This window comes from Chenopodium quinoa, unplaced genomic scaffold, assembly GCF_001683475.1.
Source record: "Chenopodium quinoa cultivar QQ74 unplaced genomic scaffold, ASM168347v1, whole genome shotgun sequence".
In the NCBI taxonomy this organism is placed as follows: domain Eukaryota; kingdom Viridiplantae; phylum Streptophyta; class Magnoliopsida; order Caryophyllales; family Amaranthaceae; genus Chenopodium; species Chenopodium quinoa.
In genome coordinates, this window is record NW_018744240.1 from 1,577,332 (window position 1) to 1,587,205 (window position 9,874).

General features: G+C 37.6%; 1 pseudogene; it reads right to left on the reverse strand.

Moving 5' to 3' along the window:
* Positions 1 to 3,392: 3,392 nt before the first annotated feature.
* On the reverse strand, positions 3,393 to 9,791 carry LOC110694797 (annotated as a pseudogene).
* Between the last annotated feature and the right edge of the window lie 83 nt (positions 9,792 to 9,874).

Sequence of the window (9,874 nt, forward strand, 5' to 3'; positions counted from 1 at the left end):
GTTCCTTGGCCTTACAGGTTACTATCGCAAGTTTATTAAAGGCTATGCACAAATTACTCTTCCCTTGACTGATCAATTGCGCAAGGAGAATTTTGGGTGGACTGAGGCTGCCACTTCAGCCTTCAATACACTAAAGGCTGCCATGGTGAATGCTCCTATCTTGGCAGCACCTGATTTCTCTCTGCCTTTTGTGGTTGAAACGGATGCTTCAGGGCATGGCTTAGGGGTTGTCCTGCTACAGGCAGAGCACCCAATTGCGTATTATAGCAAAATCTTGGGCATTAGAAATAGGGGTAAACCCATCTACGAGAAGGAGTTGATGGCAATTGTGTTTGCGGTAGAGAAATGGAGGCATTATTTGCTGGGCCGTCATTTCATTGTTCGAACCAATCAAAGAAGCCTTAAGTATCTCTTGGAAGAAAGGGAGGTGGGACAAGCATACCAAAAGTGGATTAGCAAGCTGATTGGGTACACTTTTGATATTCATTACAAGCCGGGTCCTACCAATAAAGTGGCAGACGCGCTATCCGCCAACATAGCCCTGAGTTTGAATGTGGTACTATGGTGACTTCATGTGGTCTTCGTTGGTATTATGTACAAGCTTTTATAGATAAGGATGCAGCTCTACAACGTTTGATTTTGCAACTACAAAAAGGGGAAGCAGCACCAAAGTGGTTTACATTGGAAAATGGTGTTTTGAAATACAGGGGAGGATAGTGGTCCCGAAGTAATGTGAGCTGACCTCCAAGCTGCTCAAAGAGTATCATGACTCTTTGGTGGGTGGCACGATGGTGACCTCAAGACTTACCACCGTTTTTTGGCAGGGGAATGGTTCTGGTTTGGGATGAGAAAGGATGTGGCAAAATATGTCCAGCACAGTCACGTTTGTCAGCAGAACAAGCCTTCAACCTTGAACAAGCCTTTAACCTTGTCTCCCTTGGGTCTTCTCTAACCTTTACCAATTCCAGAAAGGGTTTGGGAGGACATATCTATGGATTTTGTAGAACGATTGTCAAAGTCCTTAGGCTGGGATACCATATTCGTGCTAGTGGATAGATTAACCAAGTATGGGCATTTCATCCCGCTCAAACACCCTTTTACTGCTCAGAGTGTGGCGCAAAGTTTCATGTCTGAGGTAGTGAAGTTACATGGAATACCAAGCTCCATTGTGTCAGATCGAGACAAGGTCTTCCTTAGAATTTTTTGGATGGAATTGTTCAAGCTTCAAGGTACTCAGCTCATGCGCAGCACGGCATACCACCCCCAAACAGACGGCCAAACTGAGGTTGTCAACAAGGGAGTGGAATCTTATTTGAGATGTGTTGTGAACGGCAAACCACATACTTGGGCTCATTGGTTACCGTAGCAGAATATTGGTACAATACCTCTTTCCACACCGCCACCAACTACACTCCTTTCAAGGCTCTTTATGGTAGGGACCCCCCTCATTTGATCAGGTTCTTCGCTGGCAGCACAGCTGTGTCTTCCGTAGAAGCACAATTGCAGGAATGCGATGCTATACTTGATGACTTGAAGTTCCATTTAGTGCAGGCTCAGGTATACATGCAACACTATGAAAAACAAGGGAAGGCGTGAGGGAGTTTTTCAGGTGGGTGATTTGGTTTACCTGAAATTACAGCCATATAGGCAAAGGTCCTTGGTGAGACAATCCAATGATAAGCTATCTCCTCGCTTTTATGACCCTTACCAGGTGACTCAACAAATTGGCAAAGTTTCCTATAAGTTGCAACTTCCCCCAGGGTCGAAAATTCACCCAGTTTTTCACATATCTCAGTTGAAGAAGGCCTTAGGGGCAGGGCATCGACCAACCAGCCTTCCTGCACAATTGCCTGCTGATTTGGTGTTGGAGGTTGAGCCGTGGGCAATGCTTGGTGTGAGAAATTCTCAAGCTACTATGGAAGTTTTGATACATTGGAAGGGTTTGCAGGACTTTGAAGCTACTTGGGAATACTTTGAAGAAGTTAATCTCAGGTTCCCTAGTTTCCACCTTGAGGACAAGGTGAAACTTTGGATGCGGGGTATTACAAGGAATCAGCCTAAAACTGATATCCGTTTCACTTATGTTAGAAGGCCCAAGAAGAATTAGCTAGAAGAATGCTGAGTTGGAAGGTTGTTAGTATCAGTTTTGGGGTAGAGGGTAAAATAGTAATCTATAGTTGTTATGAGTTTGTTATTATGGCTGTCATGCTTTAGCTGTGTTTAAGTTTGTTTTATGGGTTAGTTTTGGGGTATTAATAGGTGATTGGTTGAGGGGAAGGCATCAAGAAATTAATCAAGGAGTTTGTATTGGGAGAGCTCATTCCTCTCGAAAGAAGGTCTGTATTGTTAAACACTCTGTTTGATAATACTACTATCATTCCCTGGGCTGCCATTGTTCTTCCTCTTCTAGCTTGCTTACTTGCTACTTTCATATTAATCTCTAGCACTTTGTTGGGGAGAAACTTGGAGCTGAGATCAAAAAGAAGAGACAGAGGCCTGATGAAGCAACGTCGAAAAGTCCCCAGGATTCATATAGGTATAACGTCCACATTCCGTTGTTTGATTTCAAGTGGAAGATCAAGCAATTGTCCTAAAACTGATTTCATATCTATCATTAATTTAAGGGTTCCTCATGATTTACCACTCTTAAACAACCCCATTTTTCCTAGCTTCCCTTTTTTTTTTTGGCTTCCTTTCAATTTCGAGTACATCTACTACTGGAATTGAACCTTCTATTTTAGGCACGTTGTAAATTACTTCGTAATAGATTGTGAGATTTTTTTAAGATATAAAGACTCAAGTTTAATGTACAATAACAATTTTGTGAGGCTAGAATTGGATATTCCAATACATTTTTTTTCTTTTTTTCTTTTTTTTTGTATCTTCTACCTTCTCTATACACACGTGAGCTAATACACATTTAGGTCATTCTGTGGCTTGTTAGAGTCATTGGCGTGTCGGTAACTTGTTAGGATGGCCTGGTCACTTCGACCCCCTTTGTGAGGGGGCACCCCTTCTCCCGAAGTTACGGGGCTATTTTGCCAAGTTCCTTAGAGAGAGTTGTCTCGCGCCCCTAAGTATTCTCTACCTACCTACTAGTGTCGGTTTCGGGTACAGGTACCCTTTTGTTGAAGGTCGTTCGAGCTTTTCCTGGGAGTATGATACATTTGGGTGCATAGTAAACATTTTGCTTGCTAATAGTTCAATACTCCATACATAATTCGTCATTGTAATTTAAAGGCCATGTATGGCACCCTCTATACCAAAATCAATTTTCCTAACACTTGTCATGAGTCGTGACTTAATCAAACTACAGCAATCAACTATCAGATTAACATAAAAATAAAGTACAAATCTTTCATAAATATTGAAAACGAAAGCAAAGATGAAAATGATACTGGCCAAGTATATGTACAAAACATTCATACATCTTGATTGAACATTCAACGCAAATGTCATATCATTCATCAGTACACGATTATCCCTTAATAAAGGGAAATGAAAATTCCCCAAGATCTAAAAATAGACAAACAAGGACAACCTTGGTTTGCCAGGAAATATAGGTATAAACTACCTCCTAATCTTCCTAACTGTAAAATTTCCGAATAAAATCAAGACCGAAAACAAAGGCTTCCCTACTGTTACAAAGACCTAACCATTACAATAAAGGTGAGAATAAAAAAAAAAAAAATGTTAATGTAAGAAGAGTAACAAAAAATATACACAAATTTCATATTTCTGCCTATACAGTTTGATGATCATCACATAACCACCAAAGCCCTGAGTGGAAGAGACTGACATACATGAAACCTAGAGCAAGATGGTTCAATGGCATCATGGATCTACAACTACTCTGTCAGACCGCCACAATAGAGGAACCCAAGGCACTCCTAAAGCACAATGAAGGTATCCCCACCTCAGGAAAATTGACTCGTCATCTTCAAGGTAACAAGATATACAACTTACATGGAATGACGGCCATCAGATTTATCTCTTGGTGTAGGCCTTTCATCTTGTATCTCCTCAAGATCTTCGTCATCCCCTCTTCTACCTGCTTGCTCCTTCCAATAAGCAACGAGCTTCTTCAACCTAGCAACTTCTTTTGATGAAACATTTTTGTTCGGATCATTTACAATGGATCGAACTCTTGACGCATACCTGGAATTGAAGCACAGGGTGAAAATTAAACATATGAAAATCAAATGACACGTCAATTTAGCTATAGCATGTCAGGGACAAGTCTGAAGTCTCCTTTATCTTTAGTAGTACAGCTTCTACATAATTGGTTGATGCTGAAGTTTACACAACAATCACACCAAGGATCTCTTTTTTATTTTTTTATTTTCTATTTTTAATTATGTGATTCAGAAGACATATATGATCAGAAGGAGCAAAAACATATTATGTAAAGAAGGTGGAACATACGTTAAGGAGTTGTAGGTCTCGTCTAAATTTGATTCAGCGGGAGACACATTAACAAACATCAGTGTCTTCGCATTGCCACCAAGAGAATCACTCATCAACATTGTTAATTTGTGATTTCTGTATGGTATATGCTGCCCGCCGGTGGATAATGCGCTAATAACATCGCCAAGAGCCGAAAGTGACTTGTTGATGCTTTGAGCTTCTTTCAATTGACTACCTGCAGACCCTGACTTCTTCACTCGTTCAGATCCAGCAAGATCAACAAAACTTAACTGCAAGGGTCGAGCTAAACATTAACAAATTATATACGAAATATATAACTAGAAACATCAATACAGTCGAAGTTAGCTGGAGAAAAATCCCCTGCAATTTCCACCACTAATACGCTATAAAACTCACACATGTAAAATAAATACTTGTATGTTCTTAGGTGATGTCATTACCTTTCCTCTAGATACAGATTGCGTTTGAAGATTAGTACTTTCAATGATAATTGAAAGTATAAGATGAGATCTTGAACTTTGCTCATTCATATGGGTTCCTGATATATGCCTTTTGCTCGGATCCTTTCTGAATAACACTTCTCAAATCCTCATACGTAGAGACATGTACAACTGTCACATTTTCAACATTTACCATCCCCTACACCAATGTAAAAACTATCAGTACAAAAACAGTTTTAATGCATTAAGTTACAAAAACTTTAAAGTCAAGGAACAATAGAACCATACATGACATACAACAATAGTGACAAGAAGAAATAAGCAAAACAAGGGAATGTGCGCTAGTGCAGTATTATCTAAACATAATACCTTCGAATCTTTCTTGATGTCTAGTTTCAATCGCTTTGCATTTTTTGGTACTAGAAGATCCATTAATGTATCTTGATACAGCTCCAACATATAAGCCTACACAATATTTATTATTAACCTTAATATTGGCTGAAAAAATTTCAAATAGATTGAAGATATTTTCAGACAACATTAACTAATACTTTTAAAATAGTAATGATAAATATAGCATAGCAAGATGGCTACCTTCAATGAAAAATGAAAACTTCTTGTTGTCTCTTTTCAAGATTTTGAAAAGTTCCGACGTGGCACGTGGGGTAAGTCCAGGTTCACTTTCTGTTCCATATATGGTATATGTCTTTCCAGAACCAGTTTGACCATAGGCAAATATGCAAACATTAAATCCATCCACAGCAGATTGCACTAGATACTGCATAAAATTAGAAATTCATTTAGTCAACACTTGATAGCATATTGTGTTACTTTTAAGACACTGCTAAATCACCAGAAGACTACAGAAATATGATATTACATAAACTCACTCTTTCTTAAATCAAATGAAAACATGTAACCAAGGAAACAATATACACCATAAAAAAATGAAAAGACACTTAACATGGAAGCTACATTTACTTAATCACTACTTACCCTGGTATCCTCAAAAACATCCTCTTGGTTGCACTTCCATCAAAAAACATGATCATAAATATGTTGCTTAGCCTTTTTCATCTTTCCATGGATGTTCAATTGTAAATTCATTCTGAACTTATGACAATGCTCTTTTCATTATCAGTTTTTTCTTTACCACTTAGTGGCCTTACACGACAATAGACTCTAATCTTGCCTTTCATGTCTGTACAAAGTAAAATGACAAGTCAATACATATCAATATTAAATCTTGTCAACAAAGTGTAATTGGTGTCAATTAACATTAAATAACAACCTTCAATCATGTTAAAATATCTCTTCCTCGCTGCTTGTTCTTCCTTATACAGCACTTCCAACTCGGACAATTGTGCAGCTTGCATTTTCAGGATAGCCGCAGTTTGCTCATTTTTCCTATCAATATCCTACAAGAAAGCAATAACATACAACTTCAAGTCGTCATTACGCATCTCACAACTGAACAAAATTATGCAACGAGGAAGGAGACCTTAGAAGTTAAGAACATGTAGAGGTAACTTATTAATATTTCAACAGATTAAATACATTACCGCTTTCATTTCCCTGAGTTCCTCTAGTTCTCTCAGATTATTTTGTAAGACAGACAGATCTGACTCTTTGGCTTCAAGTTTTGATTCGGCAATCTCTAAATCATTTTTCATCCCCTCCAACCTCTTCTCAAGTTCAGAGATTTGAAGCTTCAAGGTTTGACGTTCTTTCTCAAAATCTTTCCCAACATTCTCATTCTGAAATCAAGCAGCAATATGACTTAATATCTAATATCCAACAAGAACAAATGAAGAACCAAAACCAGAGGTATAGTGTTACTTCCTCTGTATTACTAAATATCTAATGTCCAACAGCAAGAAAAGAAGAACCAAACCCAAAGGAATAGTGTTACCTCCTCTGTATGTTTCCTTTCAAGCCTTCGAATATTTTGTTCCATTGATAACTTCTCCTCTACAAGTCTTTTCACTGTTTGTTCAGCACGATGCAATTCTTCACTTCGCACTCTCAACTCATCATGTATTTTACTCAAATCCTGCTTAAACATGATCGTTATTGATATGCACGACAGCAAAAAGCTACAAATAAGTGCAATTAAAGTGTCCTATTTACCTGATTATTTGCTCCTGGCAAGTCCTGCTGCGCATTTTGCTCAGATAATGTATCATTGAGCTTTGCTAATTTCATTTCCAAGCTATTTTTTTCCATCACTGCTGACTGGACGGTACAAATTATATCATAAAAATGAGACAGGTAAAGTACATCATAGTTGCAGCCTGCAGGTAATTAGACAGAAAGGAAGCATACTGCATACCTGAAATTCAGCTTCCTTTTCATCGTATAAGGAGCTCAATCTGTCACGTTCGGCTGTTATCTTTCCCACATTTCGCCTCTCAATCTTTAAGGATTCTTTCAAGGCACTCAACTCTTCTTGCAAATTCTCCTCTACCTTATGTTTTTCTTTTAACTCTCCTAATAACTGAAATAAACAAGCACATTGATTAGTGTCAACCATATCCTTCAACTTTAAGTTAGTGATTCCTTGTCACACTTTAAAAAAAAAAATTAATAAACCATATTATCTAATGTACAGCAACATTTCTACCAAAATACATAAATTTATTTCTATATTTCAGTAACTTCAAGTTCAGAGACTTTTCTACAGCTTTTAGAGCTTAAAGCTTCCATCCTGATTTTCTAGCAAACAAAGCCTTCAAATGCATAAACGAAAGCACTTCTTCATCCTTTCACTATCCCCATATTTTTATTCACAACTACATGTAATAGATGGTACCTATTAAATCTATCAAAATATCTCAAACTTTGAAGCAGAACATATACAACAAAGAAGAAGTGGGTGGAATTTCATACTTGATCGATATGCTTTTGAGATTCTTCAATAGAGTTATACAAATCTTGAAGTTGCTTCTCATAAGCTTCAGCAGTAGGAGTAGCAGCAGGAGGCTTAGAACTGTTGGGAGCTTCTCCATTTGTTGCATTGTTGGCAACAGTTCTTGCTTTAGAATAGCGTCGCAACATTACATCATTTATGTGCGTCTGAAGAGCAACACATATTTCTTCACCCTGAATTACGTGTAAATCTTAGAGCACAGTAAACATGCAAATCAACTATCAACCACCAAATAAGACAAGATGTGTAACCTGCTTAGTCTCAAACTGGAAGATGTGGAGAACACCAGCAACCCTCATTTTGAAGACACAGCAGTATTGCTGCTACCAAACTGCATAATATCTCTTAGCTCGGCTGAATGCAAATACTCTTTAGGAACTGGCCGGAAAAAAATGAACCTGTAGGAGTAACATGAATTGATATGTTGGTTGTTAGGACATCAAAAAATGGCCAAGACCATATAAAGTTAATTCTTTTAGAACATACGACATACCCCACGCTTGTTGATTCCTAGGATAACCTTCCCGGGTAAAAGGCCAATGGGATCGTCAATCTTGCGGACACTAAAAAATACAGAATTGCCATAGGGAAGCAGTCTCAAGATCCTTAAAAACTGTTGCCTGGCATCTTCCTTGGACAATTTATCCTGTAAAAAACACAGCACTTGAATTTTAATTGCATCTAACATGGAATTTACTCTTGCGATCCTTTATCAAAAAATCAATTGCACCCTACAGTAGAATCAAATCATGTTTTCAAACATCAAAAGAATGTAAGTGTGCAGCACCAAATAACAAATAACATTGACATTCTAAGTTTTATGTAATATGAAAGATAACTAAATTCTACCATAGTGAACAAAGACTTGCAAACTTTCAACATTAAATAAGTATAAATATTCTTCTTCGGTGCAACCATTAATAAATGTGTATGTGTATGTGTATGAATGTGTGGTTGTCTTTGAGTATGTGAGTTAAGAGAAACAGAGTCCAAACCAAACGTAAGAGGATTTTAGCTTTTAAAGTCAATGATATTTTGAAATCACAGCGGCTAAAACTACAGTATTATTTTCCCCTTTTTGGAACCATGAAAATAGGGTTTATTTCTTGAAAAAAATATTAAAAAAAAATTAAAAAAAAAAAGAAAAAGTGTGATTTCAAAGTCTTGACTCTTACCATCAAGTGATATCGAGAAATAATATCCACCTCCCAGTCCTGCTTTGCACGGGTTATTGCAATTTGTCTTGGTAAAAATCTCTCTAAAAGTGAAGTCCAATCACTGCATATACACCCACCAAACTGTCAATGCTTTGCTAAATACATATAACATTCTCATCCTAAGAGAAAGAATTAATAAGCACTTCAAGTGTATCTGGGAATTAGGGCTGGGTAGCAAGTTCACAACCATCAAACATGATTTACTTACGTGCACAACTCTGGGTGACTAACAAATCCAATCTCAACCAAGATCTGCAGAGCAGACAACTGCGCAGCATCATCTCTTCCGACAGGGTAGTTACCCAGTATATAATCATGTTGCAACTGCAGCACAAAAAATCGATAGACTGCATCAGAAGCTTAAAAACCATTTATCAGAAGCTTGAACATTTATGATAGAAGCAAGTCACATACTTGAACATACGACAACTGCATAAACATTGGGTCAGTCACAGCTTCATCAGACTCCCGAAACAGCTTTTTTTTAAAACCAATTTGCAATGCAAGATTTCCCCTCTACTGCGCTCTTTTGCTGCTTTGAAATCCGCAAGGAGATCGCCAATGTATTTTTTCATCTAACCCAATATACTCCTCTGTGACAATGCAAAGGGAATGCAAGTTCAGCATCTAGGAAAGAAAAATTATTTAAGGCTATCACTAGGATCAAAATATATACCAGTTCCAGTATCACTTGATTTAGAACCTGGAACAACTTTGCGAAACTCAAACAAACTGAAGCTAGAGTATGTAGACAGTTTTGATGATTCCTGCAAGTTCCTGAATATGGCAAGGATAATGTTAGTGGCAGCAACATTTATAAGAACTAAAAATTTGGAATCCACAAATTCTAATGAATAGAA